The sequence below is a fragment of the Polypterus senegalus genome, unplaced genomic scaffold (assembly GCF_016835505.1).
Source record: "Polypterus senegalus isolate Bchr_013 unplaced genomic scaffold, ASM1683550v1 scaffold_3169, whole genome shotgun sequence".
NCBI classification, from domain to species: Eukaryota; Metazoa; Chordata; class Cladistia; order Polypteriformes; family Polypteridae; genus Polypterus; species Polypterus senegalus.
The window spans coordinates 1-22,500 of record NW_024383930.1 but is presented as its reverse complement, the minus strand read 5'-3'; the positions used below and the strand labels follow the sequence as shown (position 1 = coordinate 22,500).

General features: G+C 39.9%; 1 pseudogene; it reads left to right on the top strand.

Annotated features, from left to right (window-relative positions):
* LOC120521731 overlaps nt 1-19,372 on the top strand; it is a 37,335-nt pseudogene extending 17,963 nt beyond the window's left edge.
* Nucleotides 19,373-22,500: the final 3,128 nt, after the last annotated feature.

Here is a 22,500-nt window from a genome sequence, read left to right as displayed (position 1 = left end):
CACCCCGCCCCTGGGCAGATGTATAAACAGTATTTCTAAGCCCTTCAGCTGCTTCCCATGCACACGCAGGTGACAAGACTCCCCTCAGCCCAGACCCGCCGGGTCGGGCGACCTGCAGAGAGGTCGTGGGCCCGGGAGAGGGCATCGGCGTTGGCATGAAGAGACCCCTGTCGATGAACGAGCGATACTTGTACTGCTGCAGGTCAAGAAACCACCTCGTGACCCGTGGATTCGACTCCCTGTGAAGGGCCATCCACTTCAGAGGTGCATGATCCGTCACCAGAGTGAACACGCGACCCAAGAGGTAGTACCGCAGCTGAGTTACCGCCCATTTGATCGCCAGAGCCTTTCTCCACCGCCGCACCTGGTCTCCCTGTCCAACAGTTTCCGCTCAGGTACATAACGGGTGTTCAACACCGCCGACGCTTTGGCTCAACACGGCACCCAAGCCTGTGTCCAAGCGTCCGCCTGGAGGATAAAAGGAGAGAGAAGTTAGGGAGATCAAGATAGGTGCTGAAGTCAGAGCCCTTTTAAGTCACTGAATGCAGCCCCGCTTTATCAGACCATACCACCGTATTAGGAGCTCTTTTCTTTGTCAATCGGTCAAGGGCGCCGCTCTCGAGAAGCGAGGCACAAACCGGCGGTAGTACCCGCCAAACCGAAAGGATTGGACTTGCCGCTTGGTTTGCGACGGGCCAGGCCATTATGGCTTGCAACTTGGAACACTGTGGCCTCACAGTACCCCGCCCACTAGGTAGCCCAAATATTTGGCTTCCTCAATCCAAAGAAACATTTCTTGGGGTTGATTCGAGCCCGCCTCTCCCATGTCCGTAATACTGCTGTGACCTGCTGTATGTGTTCCTTCCAGGTGCTGGAATAGATGACAACGCCATCCAGATAGGCAGCACAGAACGAGTTATGGGGCCGGAGCACTTTGTCCACCAGACGCTGAAAAGTCGCAGGCCCGTGTAACCCAATGGAAGGACACGATACTGCCAGTGTCCGCTAGGAGTGCTAAACGCGGTTTTTCCTTCGGACTCGCTAAAGGAACCTGCCAGTACCCCTTTGTCATGTCAAGTGTAGTCAAGAATTTGGCTGGTCCCAGTCTCGAGGAGGTCATCCACGAGGCATGGGATAAGCATCAAATCGGAAACTTGGTTGAGCCGACGGAAGTCATTGCAAAACCTCCAACTGCCGTCAGGCTTAGCAATCAAGACGATGGGACTGGACCAGGGACTACTACTTTCCTCGACATTACCCTAGTGCCAGCATTCGCTTGATTTCCAGTTCCACTTCTACTTTCTTTGCCTCCGGAGTCTGTAGGGTCGCCACGGACGATCACCCCGGTCAGTCAATATGTCGCGCGAATCAGAGAGGTCCGACCTGGTTTTCACTTACCACCTCTGGGACAGAGCGGATAGCTGCTTCGAGCTCTTGTTTCTGTCTGGGGATAGCTGCTCACGAAATTAAGGGAACTTACTTCAGCAAGAGAGCAGGGCTGTCCGGAGGAGGGATCGATCCCTCTCCTTCCACGGTTTCAGCAGGTTTACATGATATATTCGCCAGCTGGTCGGCGATTGGGCTGTTTCACCAAATAGTCAACCAATCCCTTCCTCCTTAATTTCAGAGGGGCCTAGCCAATGTGCGAGCAGTTTAGAGTGAGAAGTTGGAACCAATACCATGACGCGATCCCCCGGTTGGAACTCCCGGAGAGTCGTGCCACGGTCATAAGGCGGCCTGTGCTGATTGTGCCTCCTCTATATGACTTTTAGAATCGGTCTTATTGCATCAAATCTATCGCAATTGGGTATATATTCCAAAATATTAGTGGAGGGCTGTGCCTCCCCTTCCCAGCCCTCTTTAAAATATCTAATAAACCCCGGGCTGTCTTCCGTATAGTAATTCAAATGGAGAGAACCCGTAGAGGCTTGAGGAACTTCCCGTATGCAAAGAGGACAAGGGGAGGAGTTGGTCCCAATTCCTCCCATCCTTGCTGACTACCTTACGTAGCATTTGCTTGAGAGTTTGATTAAATCTCTCCACTAGCCCATCGGTTTGAGGATGATACACCGAGGTTTTTAAATGCTTTATTTTCAGTAACTTGGCAGTCTCCTTGAACGCTTCCGAGGTAAAAGGCGCCTTGGTCCGTCAGGACTTCTCTAGGAATGCCTACTGAAAAGACTCCTACTAGTTCCCGTGCAATATTTTTGTGGTAGCCGAAGCAACGGAACGGCTTCAGGGAATCGGGTAGCATAATCCACGAGGACGAGTATATATTTATATCCTCGGCTGAGGGTTCTAGGGTCCTACTATATCACCCCAATCCTATCAAAGGAACGCCAATAAGGGGAAGGGGAACCAGAGGAGCACGGTCCTCCTAGGAATTTGCCGCAGTTGACATTCCGGACAGGAAATGCAAAAGCGCTAACCTCCTCATTAATCCCCGCCAGAAAAACGGAGCTTAATTCGCTCTAATGTTTTATCGGAGCCGAGATGGCCTCCAAGAAGGTGGGAGTGTGCTAACTCGCAAACCTGCCGCCGTAGGTCCGCTGGATTAGCAACAACTTCCGACCTTCCCTCATGTTCAGCGACCCGATACAACAATCATTATCATGACAAAGTGAGGTCCCTGTGGCATGGGCAAATGCGTGCGTTGGCGTTAACGAGAACCACTGCATTCTTTATGTGTTTCAGAGAGTCGTCATTCCACTGTTCTCTTGAAAGAAGCCGGTGTCGCTCTAAACTGAAAGTGCAACTCAGAGAGGGTCCGTCTGACCTCAAGGGCGGAGATCCTCCTCGCTGCCGGGCGCTAGTGGATGACGAGTAGCCCGCGACGTCCGGGAGTGTCTTCGCACTCTCTTGGCCTACCGCCCACTCCCTGTCGGCTGATTACACGGTGTGGAAGCAGCTTGAGATGAATCGTTGTCATCTATAACGAGGCCATAAGTTTTTCGGGGAATGCTTTCTAAACTACGCGTTACTATCAGACCAGTCTCGCCCGAGGATTACGGAAACGGAGGATCCGGATGCACCGCCACGGTAAGCTGTCAAGGGTTCCTCCGAGACATATGTAACACCGGGCGGTATTGTATGCGGATATCTCCGTATACATTTTAGACTGGTCTTCTTTTAATCCATTGTTGCGGTAGAATAAAACGGCGAGCAACGACAGACACGCTACTGCCGGAATCGAACAGCTGTTATTTATGTCCATTAATAAGAAGCTCCCCGTATGTTTATCCGCCAGGGATTGCTAAGGGCACACAAACAACCCCGCCATTGTCCCCTACGGTCCGCCTTGTTCCTCGACAGGTCGCAGAGGCGGCCCGCGACTTCGAACAGGCTCTGGATTGCGTGGAAGGGACTGCTTTAGTAGGACATAGCTCCCGGTAGTCCACAGAGCGCTGTTCTGCCTCCCAGGTTTCACAGCCGCCTCTGGGTTTGCAAGAGCTGCAGCAGCTCGTCCATAGAATGGAATTCCCCCAGGCCGGCTGGGCAAATTCCTGGGGTAGCTTTTTTAGCAGCAAAAAACAGGCCACTTGCTGCACTATTTGTAAGGGGGTCAACTCGAATGGCCGTAGCCACTCACCCACCTGTTGCCAGAGAGCCATCGCCTGCTCTGACAGCCCTTTGTTTGGGTTAAACTCCCAGTTTATTATTTCCTTCACCTGCCAGCCTGGGGACAATCCATCGTTAACAGGAACCTTGGTCCCGATGGGCAGCTCGGCTTTCCTGCCAAGGAGAGCATACTGAGCCACTTGTGTGTGTTCCCCAGAAGCCAGCCCACGCCTGTGGGTCCCCTCTACCTTCCACGAGATGGGTGGTCAACCCCGGTTATGCTCATGGAGCAGAGCCTGCACCGCGCCCTTCCTGACCCTCCGCACTCCCTGCCCAAACTCGCCCCGTACTCACCCACCTGGTTCCATGAAGTTCGTGTCCCGGTTCATCGGGACACCATCCTGCCGGCTACGCCACTGTAATAAGAGGAGAACAGAGACGTAGAAAGGTTTGGGGCAGCCACCCGTATATATATATATATACAGTGGTGTGAAAAACTATTGCCCCCTTCTTGATTTCTTATTCTTTTGCATGTTTGTCACACAAAATGTTTCTGATCATCAAACACATTTCACCATTAGTCAAATATAACACAAGTAAACACAAAATGCAGTTTTTAAATGATGGTTTTTATTATTTAGGGAGAAAAAAAATCCAAACCTACATGGCCCTGTGTGAAAAAGTAATTGCCCCCTTGTTAAAAAACCTAACTGTGGTGTATCACACCTGAGTTCAATTTCCGTAGCCACCCCAGGCCTGATTACTGTCACACCTGTTTCAATCAAGAAATCACTTAAATAGGAGCTGCCTGACACAGAGAAGTAGACCAAAAGCACCTCAAAAGCTAGACATCATGCCAAGATCCAAAGAAATTCAGGAACAAATGAGAACAGAAGTAATTGAGATCTATCAGTCTGGTAAAGGTTATAAAGCCATTTCTAAAGCTTTGGGACTCCAGCGAACCACAGTGAGAGCCATTATCCACAAATGGCAAAACATGGAACAGTGGTGAACCTTCCCAGGAGTGGCGGCCGACCAAAATTACCCCAAGAGCAGAGACGACTTATCCGAGAGGTCACAAAAGACCCCAGGACAACGTCTAAAGAACTGCAGGCCTCACTTGCCTCAATTAAGGTCAGTGTTCACGACTCCACCATAAGAAAGAGACTGGGCAAAAATGGCCTGCATGGCAGATTTCCAAGACGAAACCACTGTTAAGCAAAAGAACATTAGGGCTCGTCTCAATTTTGCTAAGAAACATCTCAATGATTGCCAAGACTTTTGGGAAAATACCTTGTGGACTGATGAGACAAAAGTTGAACTTTTTGGAAGGCAAATGTCCCGTTACATCTGGCGTAAAAGGAACACAGCATTTAAGAAAAAGAACATCATACCAACAGTAAAATATGGTGGTGGTAGTGTGATGGTCTGGGGTTGTTTTGCTGCTTCAGGACCTGGAAGGCTTGCTGTGATAGATGGAACCATGAATTCTACTGTCTACCAAAAATCCTGAAGGAGAATGTCCGCCATCTGTTCGTCAACTCAAGCTGAAGCTGCATCTTGGGTGCTGCAACAGGACACACCAGCAAATCCACCTCTGAATGGCTGAAGAAAACAAAATGAAGACTTTGGAGTGGCCTAGTCAAAGTCCTGACCTGAATCCAATTGAGATGCTATGGCATGACCTTAAAAAGGCGGTTCATGCTAGAAAACCCTCAAATAAAGCTGAATTACAACAATTCTGCAAAGATGAGTGGGCCAAAATTCCTCCAGAGCTGTAAAGACTCATTGCAAGTTATCGCAAACGCTTGATTGCAGTTATTGCTGCTAAGGGTGGCCCAACCAGTTATTAGGTTCAGGGGCAATTACTTTTCACACAGGGCCATGTAGGTTTGGATTTTTTCTCCCTAAATAATAAAACCATCATTTAAAACTGCATTTTGTGTTTACTTGTGTTATATTTGACTAATGGTTAAATGTGTTTGATGATCAGAAACATTTTGTGTGACAAACATGCAAAAGAATAAGAAATCAGGAAGGGGCAAATAGTTTTCACACCACTATATATATATATATATATATATATGTATATATATATATATATATATGTATGTATATATGTATATATATATGTATGTATATATGTATATATATATATGTATATATATATATATATATGTATGTATATATATATATATGTATGTATATATATATATGTATGTATATATATATATATATGTATGTATATATATATATATGTATATATGTATGTATATATGTATATATATATATATATATGTATGTATATATATATATGTATGTATATATGTATATATATATGTATATATATATGTATGTATATATGTATATATATATGTATATATATATGTATGTATGTATGTGTATATATATATGTATATATATATATATATATATCTATACTAATAAAAGGCAAAGCCCTCACTCACTCACTGACTCATCACTAATTCTCCAACTTCCCGTGGGTGGAAGGCTGAAATTTGGCAGGTTCATTCCTTACAGCTTCCTTACAAAAGTTGGGCAGGTTTTATATCGAAATTCTACGCGAATGGTCATAACTGGAAGCAGTTTTTCCATTTACTGTAATGGAGATGAGCTTCAACGCCGGGGCGGAGTTTCGTGTGACATCATCACGCCTCCCACGTAATCACGCAGTACATAGAAAACCAGGAAGACCTCAAAAAGCGCTGAAGAAAACATGCATTATATAATTGAGAAGGCAGCTAAACAATAAGAAGCGAAGCGAAAGTGACATATACAACCATATTCATGAGTTCTGCTACTGAAACAAAGCACATGTAAACCTACACTTTAAATTAAGTTCATAGACAGGTTGCGCTGGCGCTTGTAATTTAGTGCCTGCCCATATAAGGCCGTCCGTCAGCGCAATCCAATAGCAAACTGCCACTAAATATTCACGGGTGAAGGACTGTGCTTATGGAGAGGAAGATGAGATGGTCAGGGTGGTGTTTGACACAAACTCAGCTAAACTGCGAGAGAAAGTTTTAAGTGCCAGGACTAAGGTAACATTAAATACAGCCATGGACATAGCACGAGATGGCACCAGCACAGCTGGGAACCTTCGATGCATGTACACCGAGTGGCTCACGGAACTGACGAGTGCACAGATAAAAAGCAACAGTTCCAAAGAGCGCTGAACAAAACCAATTACACAATTGAAAAGGCAGCAAAAATATGAAGCGCCTGATACAGCATATTCATAAATCCAGCTACTGCGAAACAAAGCACACGTGGAAAAAGTCAATGTCCCGCTAAAGGAAGACAGTGTAAAAAACCCGCATGCAGTGTGTCAGGTCTCAGATAAAGAAGAAGACGAGCTGTTTATTGATGCAGTAAGAAACGAATCGATGAATGAAACCTGTCATCTTTACAACGATTGACAAACACGGAATGTAACTTGAACACAACACATCCTACAAATACTAACCTGATTGAAAGAAATAATGATAATCAAATCCTTGATGACAGCAACACTCAGTAACACTCACAAAACAAATACTGTATATTGACAGTCATGTTACGCTATTTTTAAAATGTTCCCTTTTCTTTTCTAGCTTTTTAACACACTACTTCTCCTATGATACGCTGGTATATATATATATATGTATATATATATAATATATATATATATATCCCGATCTACATACTCAATAATGGATACTTTATTCGCCATCAATGATTGTTTTGGTAAAGCCATACTCAGTGTATTCATTAGATGAACGGTAAAAAGTAAGAGCGAGGGAGGATGACTTATTGAGGCATGCAGGCTGTAGTGCGCCAACTCTATCTGAATTGCGCATCACATTTGAAAAATATATCTTTTCAAGTTCTATTTAGTCCATATGTGTCAAACTCAAGGGCGCATGGGCCACATCCGCCCGGCGTAATTATATCCGCCCGCGAGATCATTTTATATACTGTATTATTGTTATTAAAGCCCGGTATATGAAGCGCTGGTAACACAATAAACTACAGATCCCATAATGCAGCGCTTCAGCTGCCTTGCCGAACACTTACCGCTAATCAAGTCTATTATGATGCTGCAAGTTATTGCTCAGCTCACACGATGCTGAAGAGAAAAGTTGATTCTGAAAATAGAGCCTTTAAAACCGATGGGAGGCTGAGTTTATGTTTACTGAACCCGTGTGTCTCATTTGTGGAGCTAATGTGGCTGTAATTACAGAATTTAATCTAAGACGGCACTATGAGACAAAACATCAGGGTAACCTGAATGCAATGCAGAAGATACAGAAAGCAGAATAATTAAATAAGAATCTGACACTTCAGCGGACGCTTTAACCGGCACAATCACAAAGTGATTTCAAGTGAAGCTGCTTTTATGGGAGACACAAATGCACCAGTGCACCTTGCCCCACTTTCCCTGTTGCCAAGTAATGTTAAACCAAGTCGCCACTACGGTGTTCCCAAATACGCACTTTGCTGATAAACTGAGCGCACTGAGTTTGCACGGCGCTTTGGTGACTTTGAAGAACAAAAAGTCCGCCTACATGCGCTCGAACCTTGTGCATGTTTGGTAGCACATATCTGTGTGAGAAGCTCTTCTCAGTGATAAAGACTAACAAAACAGCACACAGGAGTCGCCTCACTGATGAGCACCTGCAATCCATCCTGAGAATCTCCACAACACAGAACCTCACACCAAACAGAAACGAACCTGTGGCCAAAAAGATGCCAGGCGCCCAGCTCTAAAATGACATATGAGCAAAGACAACTGAATGATTTGATTTGTTATTGCTGAAAGGAACACATTTTATTTATATTTCCAGGTTTTGTTATGCAGCATGTTCATATTTGAATTTGTATAATTTTGACAGGATATATTTTTATGGAGAGCAAAATCTTTTGGGATATTTAAAATCTAAGTTTATTTTTATATAAAATTACATAAGAGTAAAGAAATTTGAATGTTTGTTCTTTTAACGCTTACTTTATTTCTAACTTGTATAATTTAGACAGGATATATTTTATGGAGAGCAAAATATTATAAGTTGTTTAAGGTTTGAGTTGATTTATTCAGGAATAATATTCCTGTCTGTTTTACCATTCCTACCAAAGATATTTCTGTCGACTAAATAAAAATTCCTTCTATTTAAAATTTAAATAGAACTTGAACAAATACTATAGTTCATAATATCCACGCAGACTTGCACGTAAGAGCGGAGTTATCCGTTTTAACAAGCAGCATTGCACTGATACTAAATAGCTGTGTGTGTATATATGTAGATATGTATGTATATGTATATATATGTTTATATATGTGTGTGTGTATGTATGTATATATATATGTATTTGTGTGTATGTATGTGTGTATATGTGTGTGTGTATATGTATGTATATATGTGTATATGTATATATATGTATATGTATATATATATATATTTATGTGTGTGTGTGTATATATATATATATATATATATATATATATATATATATGACAACAACACTCATCACTCACAACAGTGACAAAACAATTACATTGACAATCATGTTACGCTATTTTCAAAATGTTTCCTTTTTTTTCATTGCTTCTTTAACACACTACTTCGCTATTGCTGGTATTTTGCTAGTATATATATATATATATATATATATATATATATATTATATATATATATATGTATGTGTATATATATATATATATATGTATGTATATATATATATATATATATATATATATATATATGTATGTATATATATATATATATATGTATGTATATATATATATATATATATATATATATATGTATATATATATATATATACTGTATTTAATGTTACCTTAGTCCTGGCACTTAAAACTTTCTCACAAGTTTCATTGATTGAGTGTCAAACACCACCCTGACCATCTCATCTTCCTCTCGTAAGCACAGTCCTTCACCCGCGAGAATACGCAATTCCGTGCAGTTTGCTATTGGATTGCTGCTGACGGACGGCCTTATATGGGCAGGCAATTACTTATAAACGCCAGCGCAGCCTGTCTATGAACTTAATTTAAAGTGTAGGTTTACATCGTGCTTTTGTTCGGCCAAGTAGCAGAACTCATGAATATGGTTGTATATGTCACTTGCTCAGCTTCTTTATTGTTCTCGGCTGCCTCTCAATTATATAATGCATGTTTTCTTCTAGCGCTTTTGAGGTCTTCCTGGTTTTCTATGTATCATGCGGATTACGCTGGAGGCGTGATGATGTGCTCACACTAAACTCCGCCTCTACAACGGCATTCAAGCTCATCTCCATTAGAGTAAATGGAGAAAAACTGTCTCCAGTTATGACCATTACGCTGCAGAATTTCGGGATATAACCCTGCCCAACTTTTGTAAGGAAGCTGTAAGGAATGAACCTGCCAAATTTCAGCCTTCCACCCACATGGGAAATTGGAGAATTGGAGAATTGGAGAATGTTCTCATATCTATCTATCTATCTATTACTATCTCTATATATATATATACTAGTAAAATACCAAGGCTTCAAGAGTGTCAAGTAGTGTGTTAAAGAAGCAATGAAAAAGAAAAGGAAACATTTTGAAAATAACGTAACATGATTGTCAATGTAATTGTTTTGTCACTGTTGTGAGTGATGAGTGTTGCTGTCATATATATATATATATATATATATATATACACACATATATATATACACACATATATATATACATATCTATACATATACATATACATATACACATATATATATCCATATATATATATATATATCTACATATATACACATATAATATATATATATATATATACATACATATATATATATATATACATACATACACACACACACATACATATATATACATATATATATATACACACACAGCTATTTCAGATCAGTGCAATACGCTGCTTGTTAAAACGGATAACCCCGCCTTACGCGGCAAGTCTGCGGATATTATGAACTATCGATTTGTTCAAGTTCTATTTAAATTTTAAATAGAAGGAATTTTTATTTAGTCGACAGAAATATCTTTGGTAGGAATGGTAAAACAGACAGGAATATTATTCCTGAATAAATCAACTCAAACCTTAAACAACTTATAATATTTTGCTCTCCATAAAAATATATCCTGTCTAAATTATACAAGTTAGAAATAAAGTAAACATTAAAAGAACAAACATTCAAATTTCTTTACTCTTATGTAATTTTATATAAAAATAAACTTAGATTTTAAATATCCCAAAAGATTTTGCTCTCCATAAAAATATATATATCCTGTCAAAATTATACAAATTCAAATATGAACATGCTGCATAACAAAACCTGGAAATATAAATAAAATGTGTTCCTTTCAGCAATAACAAATCAAATCATTCAGTTGTCTTTGCTCATATGTCATTTTAGAGCTGGACGCCTGGCATCTTTTTTTGGCAACAAGTTCGTTTCTGTTTGGTGTGAGGTTCTGTGTTGTGGAGATTCTCAGGATGGATTGCAGGTGCTCATCAGTGAGGCGACTCCTGTGTGCTGTTTTGTTAGTCTTTATCACTGAGAAGAGCTTCTCACACAGATATGTGCTACCAAACATGCACAAGGTTCGAGCCGCATGTAGACGGACTTTTTTTGTTCTTCAAAGTCACCAAAGCGCCGTGCAAACTCAGTGCGCCAGTTTATCAGCAAAGTGCGCATTTGGGAACACCGTAGTGACGACTTGGTTTAACATTACTTGGCAACAGGGAAAGTGGGGCAAGGTGCACTGGTGCATTTGTGTCTCCCATAAAAGCAGCTTCACTTGAAATCACTTTGTGATTGTGCACGGGTAAAAACGTCCGCTGAAGTGTCAGATTCTTATTTAATTCTTCTGCTTTCTGTATCTTCTGCATTGCATTCAGGTTACCCTGATGTTTTGTCTCATAGTGCCGCCTTAGATTAAATTCTGTAATTACAGCCACATTAGCTCCACAAATGAGACACACGGGTTCAGTAAACATATACTCAGCCTCCCATCGGTTTTAAAGGCTCTATTTTCAGAATCAACTTTTCTTCAGCATCGGTGAGCTAGCTTCGCAATAACTTGCAGCATCATAAGCTAGACTTGATTAACGCGTAAGTGTTCGCAAGGCAGCTGAAGCGCTGCATTATGGGATCTGTAGTTTATTGTGTTACCAGCGCTTCATATACCCGGCCATTAATAACAATAATACAGTATATAAAATGATCTCGCGGGCCGGATATAATTACACGCCGGGCCGGATGTGGCCCGCTGCCCTTGAGTTTGACACATATGGACTAAATAGAACTTGAAAAGATATATTTTTTCAAATGTGATCGCGCAATTCAGATAGAGTTGACGCAAGCACTACAGCCTGCATGCCTCAATAAGTCATCCTCCCTCGCTTACTTTTTACCGCTCATCTAATGAATACACTGAGTATGGCTTTACCAAAACAATCATTGATGGCAAATAAAGTATCCATTATTCGAGTATGTAGATCGGGATATATATATACATATTGTATACCCGTGCATCGCAGTGGAGAAGTAGTGTGTTAAAAAGCTAGAAAAGAAAAGGGAACATTTTAAAATAACGTGAATATGACTGTCAATATACAGTATTTGTTTTGTGAGTGTTACTGAGTGTTGCTGTCATCAAGGATTTGATTATCATTATTTCTTTCAATCAGGTTCGTATTTGTAGGATGTGTTGTGTTCAAGTTACATTCCGGTTTGTCAATCGCTGTAAAGATGACAGGTTTCATTCATCGATTCGCTTTTACTGCATCAATAAACAGCTCGCCTTCTTCTTTATCTGAGACCTGACACACTGCATGCACGGTTTTTTACACTGTCTTCCTTTAGCGGACATTGACTTTTTCCAACGTGTGCTTTGTTTCCGCAGTAGCTGGATTTATGAATATGCTTGTATGTATCAGACGCCTCATATTTTTGCTGCCTTTTCAATTGTGTAATTCGCTTTTGTTCAGCCTTTGGAACTGTTGCTTTTATCTGTGCACGCGCCAGTTCACGGAGCCGCCGCGTACATGCATCGGTTCCCAGCTGTGCTGGTGCCATCTCGCTATGTCCATGGCTGTATTTAATGTTACCTTAGTCCTGGCACTTAAAACTTTCTCTCGCAGTTTCGCTTGAGTTTGTGTCAAACACCACCCTGACCATCTCATCTTCCTCTCATAAGCACAGTCCTTCACCCGTGAATATTTAGTGGAGTTTGCTATTGGATTGCCGCTGACGGACGGCCTTATATGGGCAGGCACTAAATTACAAACGCCAGCGCAGCCTGTCTATGAACTTAATTTAAAGTGTAGGTTTACATCGTGCTTTGTTTCCGGCGTAGCAGAACTCATGAATATGGTTGTATATGTCACTCGCCGCTTCTTATTGTTTCGCTGCCTCTCAATTATATAATGCATGTTTTCTTCAGCGCTTTTGAGGTCTTCCTGGTTTTCTATGTACTGCGGATTACGTGGAGGCGCGATGATGTCACACTAAACTCCCCCCACGGCGTTGAAGCTCATCTCCATTACAGTAAATGGAGAAAACTGCTTCCAGTTATGACCATTACGCGTAGAATTTCGATATAAAACCTGCCCAACTTTTGTAAGGAAGCTGTAAGGAATGAACCTGCCAAATTTCAGCCTTCCACCCACACGGGAAGTTGGAGAATTAGTGATGAGTCAGTGAGTGAGTGAGTGAGTGAGGGCTTTGCTTTGCTTTTATTAGTATATATATATATATATGAACGGTAAAAAAGTAAGAGCATGGGGAGGGTGACTTATTGAGGAACGCAGGCAAAACCACAATAGCACGCTGGGCTCGATGTGAGCGCGTGCCAACTCGATCTGAATTGCAATCACATTCAAAAAATATATCTTTTCAAGTTCTATTTAGTCCATATGTGTCAAACTCAAGTCGCACGGGCCACATACAGCCTGGCGGTAATTATATCCGCCCGCGAGATCATTTTATATATTATTGTTATTAATGGCCTTGGGATATGAGCGCTGGTACCACAATAAACTACAGATCTAATAATGCAGTGCTTCAGCTGCCTTGCCGAACACTTACGACGTTAATCAAGTCTAGCTTATGATGCTGCAAGTTATTGCGAAGTCAGCCCACATGATGCCGAAGAGAAAAGTTGATTCTGAAAATAGAGCCTTTAAAAACTGATGGGAGGCTGAGTATATGTTTACTGACATTGCCGGTAAACCCGTGTGTCTCATTTGTGGAGCTAATGTGGCTGTAATTACAGAATTTAATCTAAGACGGCACTATGAGACAAAACATCAGGATAACCTGAAAGACCTGAATGCAATGCAGAAGATACAGAAAGCAGAAGAGTTAAAGAAGAATCTGACACTTCAGCAGATGTTTTTACCCGCAAAATCACAAGGATTTCAGGTGAAGCTGCTTTTATGGGAGACACAATGCACCCAGTGCAACTTGTCCACTTTCCTGTTGCCAAGTAATGTTGAACCAAGTCGGCACAACAGTGTTCCCAAATACGCACTTTGCTGATAAACTGAGCTCACTGTGCACTGAGTTCGCACGGCACTTTGGTGACTTTGAAGAACAAAAAAAGAATTTTGAGTTGTTTCGCAACCCATTTGCAGTCAATGTGAAAACCAAAACTGTGCAGATTCAGATGGAGGTGATTGAGCTGCAGTTTAATGGCACACGCCCAGCTCTGATAAAATGACATATGAGCAAAGACAACTGAATGGTTTGATTTGTTATTACAGAAAAGAAAAAATTTTATTTATATTTCCAGGTTTTGTTATGCACCATGTTCATATTTGAATTTGTATAATTTTGACAGGATATATTTTTATGGAGAGCAAAATCTTTTGGGATATTTAAAATTTAAGTTTATTTTTATATAAAATTACATAAGAGTAAAGAAATTTGAATGTTCTTTTTAACTTTACTTTATTTCTAACTTGTATAATTTAGGACAGGATATATTTTTATGGAGAGCAAAATATTATAAGTTATTTAAGGTTTGAGTTGATTTATTCTGGAATAATATTCCTGTCTGGTTTTATTCATATTTATGTTCAAAAAAGTTAAGTTTTAAAGTTTAGTTTTAGTGTGTTCAATAAATGTTTATCCTGTTTTGGCCGCTAGCACCTAAAGTGTGTATTGGATTTGGCCCCTCTGCATATTGAGTTTGACACTCTGATTTAGCTTCGACACAAATATCTTTGGTTGGAATGTAAGGCAAATTTACTCTTTACATTTGTATGATGAAGAGAAATTTATGCAATGATGCCTACATTTAACTTATATATTCCTAAAAAGATATTTCATGCCGACTACATAAAATTCCTTCTATTTAAAATTTAAATAGAACTTGAACAGATACGATAGTCATATGCTTTAACAAACAGCATATTGCACTGATACAAAATAGCCTGCCCATTTAATTATTTAGGAATGGATAAATAAATTAATATTTTGTACAAATAATGTTTTCATTTTCTTCCTTGATGGATTCTGCCACCCCAACAGCAGTTGCTCAGCACCCAAAGAGTGTATATATATATATATAATGTGTGTGTATATGTATATATGATCATTTTTAGTATGCAATGTGTTGTCTATGCAGCTTAATATATATACAAATACATAAACACATATACTTAGATATACACATATATACATACATATACACAAATACACATATATATATATATATATATACACACATATATATATATATATATATATATATATATATATATATATATATATATATACATATATATACAGTGGTGTGAAAAACTATTTGTCCCCTTCCTGATTTCTTATTCTTTTGCATGTTTGTCACACCAAATGTTTCTGATCATCAAACACATTTAACTATTAGTCAAATATAACACAAGTAAGCACAAAATGCAGTTTTTAAATGAAGGTTTTTATTATTTAGGGAGAAAAAAAATCCAAACCTACATGGCCCTGTGTGAAAAGTAATTGCCCCCTTGTTAAAAAAATAACCTAACTGTGGTGTATCACACCTGAGTTCACTTCCGTGAGCCACCCCCAGGCCTGATTACTGCCACACCTGTTTCAATCAAGCAAATCACTTAAATAGGAGCTGCCTGACACAGAGAAGTAGACCAAAAGCACCTCTAAAAGCTAGACATCATGCCAAGATCCAAAGAAATTCAGTGAACAAATGAGAACAGAAGTAATTGAGATCTATCAGTCTGGTAAAGGTTATAAAGCCATTTCTAAAGCTTTGGGACTCCAGCTAACTGTCAGTGAGAGCCATTATCCACAAAATGGTAAAAACATGGAACAGTGGTGAACCTTCCCAGGAGTGGTCGCTGACCAAAATTGACCCTGGCGAGAGGAGATCACTCATCCGAGAGGTCACAAAAGACCCCAGGACAACGCTCTAAAGAACTGCAGGCCTCTTACTTGCTCTGGCAGTTAAGGTCAGGGTTCACGACTCCACCATAAGAAAGAGACTGGGCAAAACGGCCTGCATGGCAGATTTCCAAGACGAAACCACTGTTAAGCAAAAGAACATTAGGGCTCGTCTCAATTTTGCTAAGAAACATCTCAATGATTGCCAAGACTTTTGGGAAAATACCTTGTGGACTGATGAGACAAAAGTTGAACTTTTGGAAGGCAAATGTCCTGCTACATCTGGCTATAAAAGGAACACAGCATTTCAGAAAAGAACATCATACCAACAGTAAAATATGGTGGTGGTAGTGTGATGGTCTGGGTTTGTTTTCGCTTCAGGACCTGAAGGTTTGCTGTGATAGATGGAACCATGAATTCCACTGTCTACCAAAAATCCTGAAGGAGAATGTCCGCCATCTGCTCGCCAACTCAAGCTGAAGCGACATTGCGCTGCAACAGGACAATGACCCAAACACACCAGCAAATCCACCTCTGAATGGCTGATGAAAAAAAAATGAAGACTTTGGAGTGGCCTAGTCAAAGTCCAGACCTGAATCCAATTGAGATGCTATGGCATGACCTTAAAAAGGCGTTCATGCTAGAAAACCCTCCAATAAAGTTAAAAACAATTCTGCAAAGATGAGGGCCAAAATTCCTCCAGAGAGCTGTAAAGACTCATTGCAAGTTATCGCAAACGCTTGATTGCAGTTATTGCTGCTAAGGGTGGCCCAACCAGTTATTAGGTTCAGGGGCAATTGATTTTTCACACAGGGGCCCTGTAGGTTTGATTTTTTTTCTCCCTAAATAATAAAACCATCATTTAAAAAAATGCATTTTGTGTTCACTTGTGTTATATTTGACTAATGGTTAAAATGTGTTTGATGATCAGAAACATTTTGTGTGACAAACATGCAAAAGAATAAGAAATCAGGGAAGGCAAATAGTTTTTCACACCACTGTATATGTATATATGTATTTATATGTATTTATATGTATATATTTATGTATATATATGTATATATATGTATATGTATATATATATGTATATGTGTATATATGTATATGTGTGTGTGTATGTATATGTGTGTGTATATATATGTATATATATATGTGTGTATTTATATAAATATATATATGTGTGTATCTATGTGTATATATATATATATATATATGTATATATGTGTATATATATGTTTATGTATTTGTATATATATACGCTTGATAGATTATACATTCAAGATACTAAAAATGATCAGCTGAATGAATTTACAAACACATCAACACATTCCTTGCAATCCAATTCACCATGGAAAAGAAATGAACCGCACATCAGCTTCCTGGACATCAGCATTGAAATAAATAATGACACCACCCAGACCACAAGTGTTTACCTTAAAGAATACTACACAGACAGCATCCACCTGTATCTCATAAACGAGCTGTGTTAAAAGTCTATTCAGAAGAGTCCACACCCATTGTAAACGAAAGAGACAAAATTAATGAAAGACGATGGATACTCAAAAACATTCATTAATCAAGCTTACAGAAGACGCCAAAAACTCGGCAAACAATCGACTTGAATCAGAATGCCCACCCCACCTGGCACTCACTCCTTATCACCACAAGGTGTCTGAAGGTGCAGCACTAATCCTGGCCAGGTCAGGCCAGAATAGCACACAAACCCACGAACAATCTGGCGATAGTCCTCTTCAATGCTAAAACAAATCGACAGCAGAAACACGAACACAGTTTATAGTCATTCCATGCAGTTATTGCTCAGTGGTATACATAGGACAAACATCAAAAAGAATCGCAACACGATACAGGAACATCGCAACGCTGGCCAGAAGAAAGGACTCACGATCATTGATCTATACGCACACCAAATCAACACGCATACATGTAACTGGGACAATGTACAAGTAAAATTTAAAGCCATTCAAAGTGCCAGAGAGCTGGCTTAATCTTAGATATCAAATGAGAACGCCATCAACAGACACTTGACATAAATCCAGCATATGCAAACTTAAGAAGAACATGTTCAGAATAAACAAACTTACACCCAATAAACCCTCCCCTTTCCTGATCACACTGACTTAGCCACCCCCGCCCCAACAACATAATTTTTGCTATATATTGCCTTTGATTCTAAGTCTAAGCATTATCCTCTGATGAAGACCCCTGGCAGGGGTTGAAAGCTCAGGAATAAAAACTACTTTATGATACGTGATTCATTTTTTCTCCCTTTGTGGATCTCCAGCTGCAAATATGCAAACCGTGATTACAAACCTTCTCTTCCATATATATATGTATGTATGTGCATCAAATTTGAGAGAGAGGTTGGGAGTTAGCTCTGATAGCTACCAGTGTAATTAAAACAAGGTTAAAAAAATCTGGTATTCCAGGATTTGATAAACATTGGAATGTAAACAAGCTATTATTGGGATTGACCTGTGGCAGTGCTGTCGAGGACTTCAGTTCCCAGCAGGCAGCAGGAGAGTACAGGGACCGATAGAATTATGGACACTCCCTAAAGGAAGTGCTATTCAGTGGAAATAGTCAGAATTGAACTGCTGTGGTAATTGACATTCCAATTAATATCGGTATTTTGCACACTGGTTAAAACCACTTCAGATGCTTTCCATTATGACCTTTGTGATATTTTGTAGCACTGAGTAAAGTGAAAATAAAAGCTATACATATTTAGGGCACTGCTTTCATAAGAGTCAAGTGTAACAGGACTGTATATTTCTGCTTTACTATAGTACATTTAGTGCATTTTCACCCAGTGCTTATGCACAGATCTTCTGATGGGGAATCAAGCTTGTCAGACTGTAGGACACTTACTGCTGTGTGACCAAAAATTCTATGTTGAACTCTTCTGTGCTTAATAGTAATTTAATAATTGATGCACTGTAGTTAGGCCCTGTTCTCACTTTTGTTACTGTGCTTATGTCTTAATAAGAGCAAACAAAACATTTGTTAAAGTCTTGTTACATAATAGTAATTAATAGCCATGGACTAGGTAGCCCTGTTCTAAAGTGTTACTGTTGTATTAATACAAATTGTAGACATAAATGTTATCTTTAGCTATAAACAAATCTTTTGATGGTGTATGCTTTTAGGCAGCACTACTTCATGATACAGTGGAAGACACAGAGACCAGCTTTGATGAGTTAGATGGAAAGTTTGGAGCAACAGTGGCAAGGATTGTTCAAGCTAACAGATGACAAGATGCTGCCAAAACAGGAGAGGAAGCAACAGCAAATCTTGAAAGCACCACTGTAGTCACTCAAGCCAAACTTGTGAAATTGGCAGACAAGCTATATAATTTAAGAGATCTCAACCAAGCACTCCTGTAGGTAAGATAAATGTAATTCCATATTTAATTTTTGTTTTAACTTTGAATAAATTTTTTTTCTGATTCAAGTGAGCACATGGCCAGGTCAGCAGCTGATTTAAAATGTTCCACGTCAACCAGAGAGTGATAGACGATTACACAGGAAGTGTGCGACTTTCAGTAGAACTGGCAGCGACAACCATTCTCTGACTGATCTCAAAAATCGTATATGCAGTATATATATTTACACTAGCTGTGTTACCCTGCTTTGTTTGTGAAATTTACTAAAACATTGAACTTCTGTGTGCTTTATTGCTGAGGGTAAATCAATGTATCAGAAGTCATGGCTCTCCATCCATTTATCCTCCTCCTTCTCAGACACATGGAAGGAAGAGCTGCTAACAAAGGAGTTGTTGATATTTGTGGTAGAGAGGGTGCATAACTCCTCAATCACACCACTTTGCTTCCTGTCAGACTCCAGGGCAAGCTGTATGCAGGATGATGAGAAACACACAAACTTGCAGAACTTTGGATGGACCCTTGGTGGGACTGGGGGTTGTGGATGGTTTGTTTGTGATGGCTGATTCAGTCTCAGTCAGGACCTCAACTCTGACCTTGCCTCCCAGGGTGTCCTTACCAAGAGTACACATCCAGGAATTTGATCATGCAGACCATTCCGCCACTGACTTAGTGGAGGAGTATCAGAGGTGCCAATGAAAGTAACTGAGTGCTTTTCTATATACAATATTTCTTTTGGTTTTTTTTTCCTTCTAGGGTTCAGTGAAGCTCTTTACCTTGGACATGCTACTTACAATTTCACATAAGTAAAATTCCTGCAATAGATCAATTTTATTCTTCCCAGCCACTGGTTTTTGTTGATGGTCATTGCAAAATCATAATTTTAGAGTAACAGGTAATTAGTAGCTTTTTGGGTATAAATATAATTTACCATGTAGCACATTATGTAAAAATGGTTGTTTAATCAGATTTGAATGTGATGCTTTGATTTGTAATCTTATACTATTACAAAGTTTTGAAGGGTTAGATCAAAAGCAATATACACTCATCTAAAGGATTATTAGGAACACCATACTAATACGGTGTTTGACCCCCTTTCGCCTTCAGAACTGCCTTAATTCTACATGGCATTGATTCAACAAAGTGCTGAAAGCATTCTTTAGAAATGTTGGCCCATATTGATAGGATAGCATCTTGCACTTGATGGAGATTTGTGGGATGCACATCCAGGGCACGAGCTCCTGCTCCACCACATCCCAAAGATGCTCTATTGGGTTGAGATCTGGTGACTGTGGGGCCATTTTAGTGAACTCATTGTCATGTTCAAGAAACCAATTTGAAATGAATCGAGCTTGTGACATGGTGCATTATCCTGTGGAAGTAGCCATCAGAGGATGGGTACATGGTGCTCATGAAGGATGGACATGGTCAAAAACAATGCTCAGGTAGCCCGTGGCATTTAAATGATGCCCAGTTGGCACCTAAGGCCTAAAGTGTGCTAAGAAAACATCCCCACACCATTACACCACCACCACCAGCCTGCACAGTGGTAACAAGGCATGATGGATCCATGTTCTCATTCTGTTTACGCCAAATTCTGACTCTACCATTTGAATGTCTCAACAGAAATCGAGACTCATCAGACTAGGCAACATTTTTCCAGTCTTCAACTGTCCAATTTTGGTGAGCTCGTGCAAATTGTAGCCTCTTTTTCCTATTTGTAGTGGAGATGAATGGTACCCGTGGGTCTTCTGCTGTTGTAGCCCATCCGCCTCAAGGTTGTGCGGTTGTGGCTTCACAAATGCTTTGCTGCATACCGTTGTAACGAGTGGTTATTTCAGTCAAGTTGCTCTTCTATCAGCTTGAATCAGTCGGCCCATTCTCCTCTGATCTCTAGCATCAACAAGGCATTTTCGCCACGGACTGCCGATACTGATGTTTTTCCTTTTCACGCCATTCTTTGTAAACCCTAGAAATGGTTAAAGTGGGAAAATCCCAGTAACTGAGCAGATGTTCTTTTCTGAAATGCTGTGAGTTCCTTTACGCCAGATGTAACGACATTTGCTCTTCCAAAAGTTCAACTTTTGTCTCATCAGTCCACAAGGTATTTTCCCAAAAGTCTTGGCAATCATTGAGATGTTTTAGCAAAATTGAGACGAGTCCTAATGTTCTTTTTGCTTAACAGTGGTTTGCCTTGAAATCTGCCATGCAGGCGCTTTTGCCCAGTCTCTTTCTTATGGTGGAGTCGTGAACACTGAGCTTAATTGAGGCAAGTGAGGCCTGCAGTTCTTTAGACGTTGTCCTGGGGTCTTTTGTAGACCTCTCGGATGAGTCGTCTCTGCGCCTTGGGGTAATTTTGGTCGGCCGCCACTCACGTGTTCACCACTGTTCCATGTTTTTGCCATTTGTGGATAATGGCTCTCACTGTGGTTCGCTGGAGTCCCAAAGCTTTAGAAATGGCTTTATAACCTTACCAGACTGATAGATCTCAATTACTTCTGTTCTCATTTGTTCCTGAATTTCTTTGGATCTTGGCATGATGTCTAGCTTTTGAGGTGCTTTGGTCTACTTCTGTGTCAGGCAGCTCCTATTTAAGTGATTTCTTGATTGAAACAGGTGTGGCAGTAATCAGGCTTGGGGTTGGCATACGGAAATTGAACTCAGGTGTGATACAATCGCAGTTAGGTTATTTTTTAACAAGGGGGCAATTACTTTTTCACACAGGGCCATGTAGGTTTGGATTTTTTTCTCCCTAAATAATAAAAATCATCATTTAAAACTGCATTTTGTGTTTACTTGTGTTATATTTGACTAATGGTTAAATGTGTTTGATGATCAGAAACATTGTGTGTGACAAACATGCAAAAGAATAAGAAATCAGGAAGAGTGCAAATAGTTTTTCACACCACTGTATGTATGTAGATGTATGTATGTATATATATATTATATATATATATGTATATATATATATATATATATATATATATATATATATATATATATATATATATATATATATATACACACACACACCTCAACATATATATATATATATATACATACACTACATATAGATATATAGATATAGTTCACAATATACAGTGTAGTTTCAGGCCTTTACCTTTTTT